The sequence below is a fragment of the Phocoena phocoena genome, chromosome 5, assembly GCF_963924675.1.
Source record: "Phocoena phocoena chromosome 5, mPhoPho1.1, whole genome shotgun sequence".
Classification (NCBI taxonomy): Eukaryota; Metazoa; Chordata; class Mammalia; order Artiodactyla; family Phocoenidae; genus Phocoena; species Phocoena phocoena.
Genome location: NC_089223.1, coordinates 27,320,275 through 27,335,729, shown reverse-complemented (window position 1 = coordinate 27,335,729; position 15,455 = coordinate 27,320,275). Strand labels below are relative to the sequence as shown.

The following is a 15,455-nucleotide window of genomic DNA, read 5'->3' as shown; positions in this document are numbered from 1 at the left end:
TCACTTCTCTTACCATGAAAGTCAATAGTGACTTGTTCCCCCCAAACTGTTTTTATCTGTGTCAATTTTTTCTATATCAGTCCTTTGGTACTTTGTGTTTTACTCTGTGTGTGTGTGTGTGTGTGTGTGTGTGTGTATTTACACATACATTTTTACTCCAGATATACTGTAAACTCCTAGAATTCAGGAAGTATTTTAAATTTTTTCCTTAATGTCTAGCAAAATGCTTTCTACATAATTGGCACTCAGTGATGATTTGGGGGGTTGGTAATGAGTCTTCTTTCCAGTACAAGGGTCAGAAGCAAGATTTTTGATGTGGGTTGACCCTACAGTGCTTTTAAGGCTTGGCATGTAAACTTGATGAAAAGGATTTCCCTTTCAAGGTTGACTTCAAGAGCACTGCTGTAGGTTAATATTTCTTGCGTGGCGTTTCTTGTAGTGTACTTGAGAAATTTCCTAAGTAGTTAATGAAGCTGGGTAATTGCCAGTATACTACGAAATTAAAGCAAAACAAATAGGAGACTGCAAATGGAATGAACTGTTTAAGCTATTTATAACTATATTGGAATCACAGAATAGTGGTGATGCAAGAAATATGTGCCAGCTTTATTCTGGCTAACTAGAGGGAGCTATTTTTCGTTTCGAGTAAAAGTCAAAACCAGTTTAAGATCATATGTTATGTTTAAAAGACTTAGTGTGGCTAATATTAGCATGTTGTTCTTCAGTTCAGTTAATGTGCTCAAGGACTTTGGTCTCTTCAGGTAAAAATACTCTTCAATACAAAATAAACTCACTGGAGTATAATTCTTTATTGAAAAACTGATAGAGAAAAATTAGTCTTGATTCAGTGATTATGTTGCAAGATGGGGCAGGTGGCAAGGAATGGATTAACCAACTAACACACTAAGGAGGGCTCCAGGCTTCCCCCCTTGACACAGATCATAAGACACAAAGATGGTAGCTTTTTTTTTTGGCTGTGTTGGGTCTTCGTTGCTGCGCATGGGCTTTCTCTAGTTGCGGCGAGCAGGGGCTACTCTTCATTGCGGTGTGTGGGCTTCTCATTGCAGTGGCTTCTCTTGTTGCGGAGCACAGGCTCTAGGCGCGCGGGCTTCAGTAGCTGTGACTCGCAGGCTCAGTAGTTGTGGCTTGTGGGCTGTAGAGTGCAGGCTCAGTAGTTGGCACATGGGCTTAGTTGCTCCGTGGCATGTGGGATCTTCCCGGACCAGGGCTCAAACCCCTGTCCCCTGCATTGGCAGGCAGATTCTTAACCACTGCACCACTAGGGAAGCTCCAGAGATGGTAGCTTTTTTTTTTTTTTTTTACATCTTTATTGGAGTATAATTGCTTTACAATGGTGTGTTAGTTTCTGCTTTATAACAAAGTGAATCAGATATACATATACATATGTTCCCATATCTCTACCCTCTTGCGTCTCCCTCCCTCCCACCCTCCCTATCCCACCCCTCTAGGTGGTCACAAAGCACCGAGCTGATCTCCCTGTGCTATGCAGCTGCTTCCCACTAGCTATCTATTTTACGTTTGGTAGTGTATATATGTCTATGCCACTCTCTCACTTTGTCCCAGCTTACCCTTCCCCCTCCCCGTGTCCTCAAGTCCATTCTCTAGTAGATCTGTGTCTTTATTCCTGTCTTACCCCTAGGTTCTTCATGACATTTTTTTTTCTTAAATTTCATATATGTGTGTTAGCATATGGTATCGCTTTGACAGTGCCCCTCTGGATTGAAGGAGGAGAACATACCTGCTGTGTCTTGATATATAAAGTATTTTCTGAACTTGTGTCTTTAGATACTTCTAGAACCCAAACTAGGTCACATGATTATCCATTTTTATTGTATCACACACGAGAGATGATTTTGGTTTTATATCCCTCACTTCCACTGATGAAACCCTAAGCTAATTTAATAAGGTTGTGTTTTGGGCAGGCTCTGAAGTGGTTATTTAATTTTTCTTAAGTTCTGAGATTGATACTTTTCTAAAAGAAACAAGTGGAGAAGGGAGAGAAACCAAAAAAGAGGTCATACGTGGAGACCCTCCACCTCCTTATTTAAAACTCATCTGTGTATCTGGGTCATTAGCACTGCAGCAGGAATGTCGCCCCAGTCAACGTACACAGTGATGGGTGTTGCAAGCTTTGTCTAGCTGGACCCGTCTTCTGTGCCCGTCCCCCTTGGAATGGACACTGCCTCAATAGAATCAATGGAATGAGTAGTTTATAAACTCCTAACTCCCGTTCTGCTACAGGCATGGTGTCCCTCTCTGTCTTAGGCACCTCAGGCTGCTGTAACAAAACCCCATAGATGGGGTGGTTTAAACAGCAGACCCTTATTTCTCATAGTGCTAGAGGCTAGAAGTCCAAGATCAGGATGCCAGCATGGTCAGGTTCTGCTGAAGGCCTTCTTCCTGGCTTGCAGAGAGAAGGCTGCCTTCTCACTGGCCTCACATGGTGGAGAGAGTCAGCTCTAATGTCTCTCCTGCTTCTTGGAAGGGCACTAATCCTGTCATGGGGGCTCCACCCTCATGACCCTAAATGCCTCCCCAAAGCCCCACCTACTGATACCATCACATTGGGGGTTAGAGCATCAACATATGGGGGTGGGAGGAGATGAACATTCAGTCCATAACACTCCATTTACATGGATACTAGAGAGCAAAAGTAATAATCAAGTAGTTTACAGGGGTTATTTGAAGGATTATGGGCTTATGCTGAAAGCTGGTGAAAGGCATCAAGCTGAAGGCCATCTCCCACACATCATCCTATTTCATCTTCACAGCTCTGTGACATGGGAATTTATTACCCCTCTTTCAAAGATTAGGTGACAGAGGCTCAAAGTTTTGAGCCCCAGTGTCTCTCAGTCCAAAACTCAGAATTTTTCAACTACGTCAAGGCTTATACCTTGACCATGGAACTTGATTTTTCAGGCAGTTAGGCCTAGTGGACCATTGGGTGGTTTCAGAGACTGTATGTATTTGGAAACTTTACTGACCAATCATGTATCATCTTTCATAAGAGTTACTCTCTAAAATGGGTGAGAATATGCCCAATGTATAAAGAACACAAATGGAAAATAAAATATTCTTAGAAAAACTGGAACTTTGGTTCAGAGTGTGACTTAGTCCTCCAAATCTGTTTCCTTCCTCTCTGATATCACAACAGTATTTCAGAGCTCCATTGTTGAAGACCAGGGACTCAGTCCCTAACCTTGCTGATAAGTCCCTCAGTGTTGTCAAGTGAATGAGTTAACTTCACTAGACCCTTGTCTCCCTTCTGCAGAAGGAGGGAATTGGATGAGATCAACAGTTCACAAACTTTTTGTTCGCAGGACCCCCTTTATGCTCTTAAAATCATCAAGGATCCCAAAGAGCTTTCGTTTATGTAAGTTATGGCTATTGGTATTTACTCGTATCAGAAATTAAGACAGAAATTTTTTAAAATATTGATTTATTGATTCATTTTAAAAGAAAATTAACCTATTACATATTACATAAATAGCAAGACAAAATAGCATAAACATTTTATGAAAAATAACTGTTTTTTTCAAAACAAAAAAAAATTAGAAGAGTGGCATTGTTTTGCCTTTTTTTGCAATTCCTTCAGTCTCACTTAAATGAAGACAGTTGCACTCTCTTATCTGCTTCTTACATCCAGCCAGTTGTGACTGGTTGTTTGGCCAAAGTGTCGGAAAAAGATTCAGCCTCACGCAGATGTATAGTTGGAGAAAGAACCTCTCGGAATCCTGGAAAGGGTCCTGGGGACACCCCCGCATCCTCAGACCACATTTGGAGAACCACTTGTCTAGGTGATGTTTAAAACCCAACCCAGACTCTAATTCTGCTTGGCTTTCAGGAAGCTTCAGTCAAGGTCCAGATCTCTGTTTCCTCATTTAATTATCTACATTTCCCACACTGGAGAATCAAAGCTCAGTAGAACATCGTCTCTGTGCTTAAAGGGCTCTCCGTCTAGTAGCAGGATACTTATGGGGCCTGCCATGTGCCATTAGCTCTACTTGATGCTTTGATATGAACCACTCGTTTATAGACAATCATATTTTAAGACAGGTACGATGTCTTATAAATGATGCAGCTGCCTCAGGCAGACAGCAGTTCAGTGGATTATCCACGATCACATAGCAGTGGAGAGGTGAACCTCACGCGTGGGCCCAGGTCTTCCCTGAAAACTCCTGCTGTTTTCATTACATCACATGTCTCCTCTCGTCTACAAAGTAGTGGAGAAGGAAGGGTCTCAGAGGTCCCTTCCAACCTCTTACAGTTTATGATTCTGTAGTTCTGCTTTACCACTCACATAACTTATAGCTGTGAGAACTTGCGGTTAGCGTGAGGTCGATTAAGAAGGAGGGGGAGGGACTTCCCTGGTGGTCCAGTGGTTAGGACTCCGCACTCCCACTGCAGGGGACGCAGGTTCAATCCCTGGTCGTGGAACTAAGATCCCACAAGCCGTGAAGTACAGCCAAAAGAAAAAAAAAAGGAGGAGAACAATATTACAAAGACTATCCCAGTCACTTCCCCTAAAGTGAAAAGTAAATCTCTTTACTCTTATCATTTAGCCAAAAAAATGAACAACAACTGGTGTTTCGCTAGTCGGGAGGAAGTATTGAGAATGTCTGCATTGTGCAAGGCTCTATGGTGGCCATTGTAAGGGAACCACAGTGACAGTCAGTTTCCGTTCTCCAGAATTCTGTCGTGTGGTTGGTGAATTGAGATGTAGACACATGTGGAGAATAGGGAGCCCTCCTACACTGTTGGTGAGGATGTAAATCGGGGCAGCCACCATAGAGAACAGAATAGAGGTTCCTGAAAAAACTAAAAATAGGAGGGGTGGGCTCCTGGCCCCGTGTGCTCCCCACCACCCAGCACCTGCAACAGCCGCAGTGTGATGGCCCTGGAGCCAAGAAGGGCATTTTAGAGCCTCTGGATAGCGGGGAGGGTGTGCTTGGAGACGGCAGCTTTCGCATAACTCTGGAGAAGAGGGGCTACGTGAAGGCCGGGCTCTAGACTCCAGAAGCCGTAGTAGAACATCCAAATGCAGTTTGTCAGCTTCACGTGGAATTCTTGAGCGCGGGATAGAATGTCACGCGGACTTTCACCTTTTCTGCCAGTGAGGACAATATGGAAAGCCAGTGGGAAGCTGTAAACGCCGCTGCCTGTGACCTTACCAGAGAAGCAGCCGGCAGAGGTGATGCTTTGGTCGCAGGGGGGATCTGCCAGACATCGTTGTACAAACACCACAAGGATGAAGCTAGAATTTTAAAACTTTTTCGACTACAGCTAGAGGTTTTTGCCAGGAAAAATGTGGACTTCTGGATTGCAGACTACTTTGAACATGCTGAAGAAGCTGTGTGGGCTGTGGAAGTCTTAAAAGAATCCGGAAAACCCATGGCAGCCATCGTGTGCATAGGCCCAGAGAGAGACATGCATGGTGTAACACCTGGACAATGTGGTGGAAGCTGGTGAAGGCGGGGGCTTCAGTCGTTGGCGTGAACTGCCGATTTGGGCCCTGGACCAGCCTGAAGACAAGGAGACTCATGAAGGAAGGCCTACGGGCTACAGGGCTGAAAGCACACTTGATGGTGCAGTCCCTGGGGTTCCACATGTCCGACTGAGGCAAAGGAGGGTTTGTGGATCTCCTCGAATATCCCTTCGCACTGGAGCCCAGAGTTGCAACCAGATGGGACATTCAAAAATACACCAGAGAGGCCTACAACCTGGGGGTCAGGTACATAAGGCGGGTGCTGTGGATTTGAGCCCTCCCACATCAGGGCGATAGCAGAGGAGCTGGCCCTGGAAGGGGGATTTTTGCCTCTGTCTTCTGACAAACGTGGCAGCTGGGGAAGTGGTCTCAGCACACACACCAAACCCTGGGTTAGAGCCAGGGCCAGATGAGAGTGTTGGGAGAATCTGCTGCCGACTTCCGGCAGACCTTTCTGTCCTTCAGTGTCAAAGCCAGACGCCTAAGGAGTCATGAAAGAAAACACTGAAATAGCAGAATGGAAAGAAATCCCCCTCAAGCCCCATCTGGAACCCTTCCTCGCCTCTATCCACAGCCCACCCTGATGTCTCCAGCGGCTGAACAGCTAACGTGCTGTCCGTTCAACATAGGATGCGTATTGCATCCCTGCTGTGCTTAAGCTCCGAGCGGGATGCTGGGGGGAGATGCAGAGCTGATGAGGAAGGGCTTCTCGTCCTCCAGGTACTTACTGTCCGGTGATGCTGCAGGACGTGCTTTTGAAGGGCATCAAGAATAGTGAAACTTGTCTTTAGAGTGAATTTGAGATTTTAAAATAACCAGACGTCGGTGAGCAACAAACCCAGTGATTAATTCAGGTGTCTAAATTAGGTACAGAAGGACGATAGAGCAGCATTCTAAACTAAAATTAGAGTAATGAGTCTGCCTTTCTTAAATGATTTGTATAATGACTCCAAAGGCGATCCCAAAGGAAAAGATGCAAAAATGTTTTAGGATTTTTTGAAATAATCATATAACCTTCCAGAGTGATTACTTTCAAAGATGATTTTACTTAAAGGTGTTAGGTCCCAGGGTTTTTTAAATGTGTCTTTATAATCACAAATAGCTAGATTATAAACTACTAAGGACAAGGACAATGTGATATGCTTATATTTTTTCTTATTTAGCATTATGCCATACTAATAGATGCTCAATGAAATACTTAATGTTGATTGTTTGAAATAAGTAAAAAGAGACAAACAGTTCTGGAAGACCTTTTTAAAAGTCCGAGTTCAAATCTATCTTGGTCTAATATTTTCTTGACTGATGTTTGAGCTATTTGCTATGTGCCAATTCTCTCTATTTTTCAAAACAATGTATCCATTTGTAACAATTAATAAAATTAAAAATAATCTACCTTTAAAAAAAAAACTAACACTAGAGCTACCATATGATCCTGCAATCCCACTCCTGGACATATGTCCAGACAAAAACATGATTTGAAAAGATACACGCACCTCTATGTTCATAGCAGCACTATTACAATAGCCAAGACATGGAAACAACCTAAGTGTCCATTGACAGATGAATGGATAAAGAAGATGTGGAACTCAGCCATAAAAAAGGATGAAATCATGTCATTTGCAGCAACATGGATGGACCTAGCGATTATCAAACTAAGTGAAAGACAGATATCATACAGAGAAAGATATCATATGATGTCACTTATACATGGAATATGAAAAAATGATACAAATGAACTTATTTACAAAACAAAAATAGACTCACAGATATAGAAAACAAACTTATGGCTATCAAAGGAGAAAGGGGAGAGGGATAAATTAAGAGTTTGGGATTAACAGATACACACTACTATATGTAAAATAGATCAACAACAGTGTCCTACTGTATAGCACAGGGAACTATATTCAATATCTGGTAACCTATAGTGAAAAAGAATCTGAAAAAGAATAGACATATATGTATAACTGAATCACTTTGCTGTACACCTGAAGCTAATACAACGTTGTAAATCAACTCTACTTCAACAAAAAGTTATTTGTTTGGGGGGAAAAAAGACGGAGACACGTGAATAGCATTTTGAGAGATGAAGAAATGACAAAGGAGTTTTTCCTAAGATGGGTGCTCCAGGAGTGTAAGGACAAAATAACTCCTCAAGGAAAGCTGCTGACAGAACCATCTAGCTTTGAAGGCTGTGGCAGCCTCTAAAGGAGGGTTAGAATCGGGCCGGACAGAGTACAGAGGGGGTGTATGCAGTCCAGACCTGAGAAACCATCCAGAGCAGGAAAGGGGATCAGTCTCTGAGTGCGGAGTTGAAGTGATGGAACCACAGGACCTGAAGCACTGCGGCTCGCCCACCAGAGTGGAGGGGGCTCTTTCCTTCTGCCTTCCCTTCTGGCGGTTTCTGCCTTCCCTCTCCTCCTTCCCCCTACGACCATCCTTTTCATCTCTCTCCCCATCCCATCCCATCCCATCCCATGCCATCCCATCCCATGCCATCCCATCCCATCCCATGCCATCTCATCCCATCCCATCCCATCTCATCCCATCCCATGCCATCCCATCCCATGCCATCCCACTCCATCTCATCCCATCCCATGCCATCTCATCCCATCCCATGCCATCCCATCCCATGCTATCTCATCCCATCCCATCCCATGCCATCTCATCCCATCCCATGCCATCCCATCCCGTGCCATCTCATCCCATCCCATCCCATGCCATCCCATCCCATCTCATCCCATCCCATCCCATCCCATGCCATCCCATCCCATGCCATCCCATCCCATCCCATGCCATCTCATCCCATCCCATCCCATCCCATCCCATCCCATCCCATCCCATCCCATCCCATGCTATCTCATCCCATCCCATCCCATGCCATCTCATCCCATCCCATGCCATCCCATCCCGTGCCATCTCATCCCATCCCATCCCATGCCATCCCATCCCATCTCATCCCATCCCATCCCATCCCATGCCATCCCATCCCATGCCATCCCATCCCATCCCATGCCATCTCATCCCATCCCATCCCATCCCATCCCATCCCATCCCATCCCATGCCATCTCATCCCATCCCATGCCATCTCATCCCATCCCATGCCATCCCATCCCATGCCATCCCATTCCATCTCATCCCATCCCATCCCATGCCATCTCATCCCATGCCATCTCATCCCATCCCATGCCATCCCATCCCATGCTATCTCATCCCATCCCATCCCATCCCATCCCATGCCATCTCATCCCATCCCATGCCATCCCATCCCGTGCCATCTCATCCCATCCCATCCCATGCCATCCCATCCCATCTCATCCCATCCCATCCCATCCCATCCCATCCCATCCCATCCCATCCCATCCCATCCCATCCCATCCCTCCACTTCTGCTTGGCCCTTCCCCTTCCTCCCCATTTTCTGGCTTTCTCTCCCCCCCACTTCCTCTTTTCTCCCATCACTGTCTCTCATGTAGACTGAGACCTTATCACCAAATATTGCATTTATTGAATAAAAACATTACCTCCAAATGTCTTACACTGAAATTAAATGCATTAAGACTTTTCTACACTTTTCCGGGGGAAGAAAACTGATGACACAAACTTGCTTTTTTACTTTACTGTGACCCTGGTGCTCTTCTCTTTGGGGTGGTCACCCTACATGGAAAACTTTTTCTCACAGGCTCCACCAGTTTTGCTCTTGAAATCATTGAAATCCCTGTTCCAGATGTTACTTGAAGGGATGACTTCACTTTTCTAATTTTTATTGTATTTTCTGTTTTTTCCCGACTGCTGGTCTCTGTCCTTGTGGCAGAGAACATTGACTCCAGCTGGCTGCCCACACCTGCAACTGCACCCCCAGATCTTGGTGTTCAGCACACTGTGACACCCACCTCTCTCTTAAAGGTGCCAGAGCTGGTGCCCGGCTGGGGACCGGGGTCCTGCCTGCTCCAGAGACCCCAGGGAACTACCACTCATGAAATGTGAGCCTTAACTCTCTTTGCTTCTAGGCGATGAACACAGAAACCCAAAGAATCGTTTGCTTGTCCTTAAAGAGAGACTCCATGGCCACTTCGTTCCGATTAGAGGAAGTTCAGAAGTTCACAGAATTTCTGAGTAGAAGAGAAGGTTAGAAAATGTCAGCTGTGCTCCTCAGCAGTCTTGACTAGCAGTTTTCTACAAGCAGATTAAAAAAAAGAGAACTGTTGAGGCTCCCCTTTGAATAAGCATTGTGTTCATGTCATTCCGTGCGCGTGTGTAGTGTGTCCCGGTGTTGACATTTATGCTACTGGTGTGGTGGCCTGGGGGGGGGGGGTGATACCGAGCCCACCCCGTCATGAATGATGTAGGTGTTCACAATGTCCTGAACAACATCTGCTTTGTGACAGATGTTCAGAATCAGTAATAAGAAAGGGCACGTGGCTAATCTCTGATAAATTAATCGAGTCGAACATCATCTTTATTTTTTTTATTTAGGCAGATAAATGATGCCATTTGCAGCAACATGGATGGACCTAGAGATTATCATACTAAGTGAAGTCAGCCAGACAGAGGAAGACAAATATATGATATCGCTTGTCTGTGGAATCTAAAAAAGTGATACAAATGAACTTATTTACGAAACAGAAAGAGTCAGACATAGAAAACAAATTAATGGTTACCAAACGGGAAAGGTGGGGAAAGGTGAGGGAAACGGGATAAATTAGGAATTTACACACTACTATGTGTAAAAACGATAATCAACAAGGACCTCTACTGTATAGCACAGGGAACTCTACTCAGTATTCTATAATAATCTATATGGGAAAAGAATCTGAAAAAGAATAGATATATGTATATGTATAACTGAATCACTTTGCTGTACACCTGAAAATAACATTGTAAATCCACTATACTTCAATTTAAAAATAATTAATTTATAAATAAATAAATTTAGGGAGATGGATTTATCAGCTTTTACAATGAGTCAAACAGCAGAATCTACCTTTCACCCAGAATTATGGCACCTGAAAATGTTTTCTAGGTCCCCGTTTGATTAATGAACTGAAGAGGGTCTATAATAACAGTCGCTGGAGGTTTAGCTGTTTTCTTCTTCCAAAGCAAGACTCTCAAGGTAGAAGAAGGCATCTGTGATCCAGTTGCTTCCCACCTTCCACATCTGCATCCCCATCCTAGCACACACACACTGCTAAGGCCACCTCTGCATGAGTGAGCCGCTCAGCTGTTGCCTTGGAAGCACAGCTGCACATCTGGGCTTCATCAGAGTGAGTGTCCTTCTTTATAACCTATGGCAGGTTCTGGTTGCCAGAAGAATATGACTTTTGCCTCATGAAGAAAACAACTCCACAACTTGCAGTTTAATACAAAGCTTTTATCATACTAGGAAAAGATGATTTGCCATCAGCCTTTACCCAAACAATAGTCTAGCCACACTTCTAAATTCAGCAATTTACTTTGTTCATATTCTTGAAACTCAGTAGTTATCAAGTGGGAATTTGACCTTTTTATGGCCCCTTTTAACAAGGAAACTATGGTCATTTAGTTCATTAATTCATTAAGAAATTCATTAATTTATTGAAATTGAGCAATGTCTTTAAGTATTGATATATACCCCGAATGCCTCTGTTTTTGAAGCAGTAGCTCACTGTAGGTTTTCTGTCTTTTGTTGAACCATCTGCAGTCTGCATACTGTTAAATTTACAGAAAGTTTCTATTAAAGTCTGCAGCCTACGAAAATAAGGCTTGATTATTTAAAAAAATGTTTTCACAAGAGAATATTGTTCTTTTGTATCCTTTCTGTGTGTAGAGAGATTCTAGTGGTGACTTTTTTTTTTAATTTTTGTTGGAGTATGGTTGATATGCAATGTTGTGTTAGTTTCTCCTTTACAGCAAAGTGAATCATATATCTTCACTTTTTTTTAGATTCTTTTCCCATATAGGCCATTACAGTGTATTGAGTAGAGCTCCCTGTGCTATGCAGTAGGTCCTTATTAGCTATTTTATATATAGTAGTATGTATATGTCAATCCCAGTCTCCCAGTTTATGCCTCCCGTTTCCCCCCTGGTAAATATGGTTAGCACGGATTAAATCTCATAAGGTTCCGAGCATGCTGTTGGGTGTTTTAACCTGAATATAACAGTTGAGTCCAGGCTCTGAGACCAAGGTGCTTGGATTCAAATCCTAGAATACTATTTTCGGCGAGGTTTGACTTCCTAGTTTTTACTTGGTGTAAGTAAGTCACTTTATCTAGTCAAGAACTAGAGCCTGTTCCTTTGTCAAGGACATATATAAGCTTCCTTACCAAAGCCAAGAATCAAAACATTTGGTTCACTAGGTCTTAACATGTCCAGGGAATAATCAGGCCAGGCTCCGTTCCCCTGCTAGAGTGGCTGCTGTCAGTAGGCATGCAGTGCCAGCAGTAGTCACCTGTTTGCCCGTGCAAAAGGCTCCCACTCGTGGTATAGATAATAGACAGTGAGCCATTTTTCTGGTAAACATTCTGCACTTGGCTGGGTTCCTTACTTTATTCTAGTATGAAGTATTTAGTCACACATCTCAGAAACAGGTGTGTCCCCCATGACATAGTAGGTAGTGTCATGAAAAGTTGCTTAGAAATCACTTTTTATAATTTATTTTTATATTTTATTGAAGTATAGTTGAGTTACAGTGTTGTATTAATTCCTGCTGTACAGCAAAGTGACTCAGTTATACATATATACATTCTTTTTTATATCCTTTTCCATTATGGTTTATCCCAAGAGATTGGTTATAGTTCCCTCTGCTATTTAGTAGGACTTTTTAAAATGAATTATATTGTAACTGGCCTGTGGAAATTCACAGTGCAGTGAATACGAAGATTAAACCTTTGGTCAAGCCAAAACATTTTTGTCATGTGATTTATCACAGATACCCGCAATTTAACTTGCTCTAAAATCTGAACTTTTACAGTGGGTTATGGCTGCATGTTTCTTTCCTCTACCAAAAACATGTGTCCTGTACCCAAAAGAAACTGTGCTGACTCTATGAGTATTTTAAAAGGTAAGGTACAAAGGACTGTTTTATCAAAAAACTATAGATAAAATGTATGGTAAAGATAAAAGATTTCTAGGACCATCCGTGGTAAATTATGATGGTTGTATAACTAGGCTGCTTCTAGATTTTTCAATTGTCACGTATTCTTTTGGTCTGTGTAACATCCATTAAAGTCAGCAGAAATTGTGATGCTTAAGTCGAGGGCAGTTCTATGAAACGTATCCCTTCTGGAACATCAATTAAGGTGACAAACAAAACACTGAACTAGCTTTTAACTATTACTGGACTTGCTGATGTAAAATTAATAGAGAATACATGAATGTTATGGAGATCATTGGGTACCACTCCCTCTGGCTCATCTGTCCAGTAAAGCAAACTACAGACAACATTCTGCAGTGATTCTTAAGCAGCTGAGTTCTGCCCTGCCTGTTAATAAATGATGTAAGTCCTAGAAAAATGAACAGACATCTACACTGCAACTAGAAAAACGGTCCTCCTACAGATATATATTGTTTGTCCGTTCAGGAAAAGTCTAGTAAGACTATGAAAAAAAATAAAAACCATAAACTGGCATAATTTGAATGCTCAAATTGAGGTCATTTTTATTCTAATTAAGATTTGAAAAAAAAAGGACTGTTTCTGCATGCTGTTTCTAGGAAAATAACAAGCTTCAGACAGGGACCATCTGTTACACTGACCATGTAACAAGATGTTAGATTTATTCATACATAAAAATGTAGCTTGCAGTATCATATGTAAGGTCTGGTTCTGCAGATCTGCTGTGATTATCTGTGTGCACCACACCACTCAAATTATTTAATTCTCTGTTGTAAGATTGACACTACCGCTGCACGCATTCCAGCCTTGTATAACACACACACACACACACACACACCTGGGGCAATTGATGGAAGTAATAACATGTTAGCAAACAGGTTTATTAAGAGGCTTCTTCTTGAGATTCCAGAGATTTCAAGGAGTTCAGCCCTGAATGAGCATTAATTTTCTTTGTTTATATCTATATTTGAAGAGCAAAGTCTGTGAAGTTTATTGGATTTCCCTGTTCTCTGTAGCTATCAGGTATTTATTTAGCACTCATGTAATTTTGGACCTATGCACTGTACAAGAATCAGTCATAGAAAGATATGCGCCTTAGTATCCAGAAGGACACAGACTTTCCAGGTGATAAGAGTTGCCTGTTATTTGATTAAACAATATGATAGCCCTTGGATTCAAGGGATAAAGTGAAATATTTCAAAGGTTTATTTTTCTAGTTCCTTACTAAGTAAAGTGATGTCTTACACACCTAAAAGGTGTTTGGGTGACAGGTACAGTTTGGTGCAGTATTGCTAAAGGAGCTTAAGTTTTTAAATGTCACTGTACCTTCCCTAGGCTCCCATAGGTAGAAGGGTTAGGAACCTCTTGTGCTTTGGCATTTATGAAATCAGCCAGTGTGAAAGGATTTCATCTATTAAATGTGAGTTCTTGGAAAGAGAAAGGAGTGATAAAGGTAGTTCTATTTTCCCTTCCCCCTTAGGATACCAGAACTACAGAAGACAGGCCTTTAAGGAGCTGTTTCTGACTGATTTTTAAAACTATGGTTTATTAAAGAATTTTCACTCTTCCTGCTTTCAAAGAGCATTTAGTACAGCTTGCAAGAAAAACACTGACACAGTAAGACTAAAAATGCATCAGAACACAAAAAAGGCAAAAGGCAAATAGTAAAAACAGAGGAGGAAGAAGATAATTTATATATTCTAAAAGAAGAAGAATGAATGAAAAGCCTAAACCCAAAGAGAAGTTACATTATTAAACACAAATCTTAGTTTCTAATCTCTATCAAAGTATAGCAGGTAGGATTGATTCGTTTGCAAAGATTCGTTTTTTACTGAGGTATAGTTGATTACAATGTTATATAAGTTTCAGGCATACAACACAGTGATTCACAATTTTTAAAGGTTATACTCCATTTATAATTATTATAAAATATTGGCTATATTCCCTGTTGTACAATATATTCTTGTGTCTTACCAATTTTATACATAGTAGTTTGTTCCTATTACTCCCCTACTCCTATCTTGCTCCTCCCCCCTTCCCGCTCCCCACTGGTAACCACTAGTTTGTTCCCTATGTCTGTGAGTCTGTTTCTTTTTTGTTATATTCACTAGTTTGTTTTATTTTTTAGATTCCACATATAAGTGATATCATATAGTATTTTGTCTTTCTCTGTCTGATGTATTTCACTAAGCATAATACCCTCCAAGTCCATCCATGTTGTTGCAAATGTCAAAACTTCATTCTTTTTTATGGCTGAGTAGTATTCCAGTGTGTGTGTGTGTGTGTGTGTGTGTGTGTGTGTATCACATCTTCTTTATCCATTCATCTGTTGATGAACACTTAGGTTGCTTCCATATCTTGACTGTTGTAAATAGTGCTTCTGTGAGCATTGAGGTTCATGTATCTTTTCAAATTAGTGTTTTAATTTTCTTCAGATATATACCCTGGAGTGGAATTGCCAGGTCATATGGTAGTTCTAGTTTTAGTTTTTTTGAGAAACCTCCATACTTTTTTCCACAGTGGTTGCACCAACTTACATTACCACCAACAGTGTACCAGGGTTCCCATTTCTCCACATCCTCTCCAACATTTGTTATTTGTGGTCTTTTTGATGATAGCCATTCTGACAGCTGTGAGGTGATAGCTCATTGTGGTTTTAATTTGCATTTCTCTGATGATTAACAACATTGAGCATCTTTTCATGTACCTTATAGCCATGATGGCCTGATGGCCTCCTTTGGAAAAATGTCTATTCAGGTCTTCTGCCCATTTTTTAATTGGGTTGTTTGGTTTTTTGATATTGAGTTATATGAGCTGTTTATATATTTTGGACATTAACCCTTTATTTGTCATATAATTTGGA

General features: G+C 41.8%; 1 protein-coding gene and 1 pseudogene across 2 annotated transcripts in view; both read left to right on the top strand.

Moving 5' to 3' along the window:
* NR3C2 (nuclear receptor subfamily 3 group C member 2) overlaps nucleotides 1–15,455 on the top strand; it is a 359,661-nt gene that overhangs the window by 297,166 nt on the left and 47,040 nt on the right. The window lies entirely within an intron of this gene.
* Nucleotides 4,749–5,991, top strand: LOC136123715 (S-methylmethionine--homocysteine S-methyltransferase BHMT2-like; annotated as a pseudogene).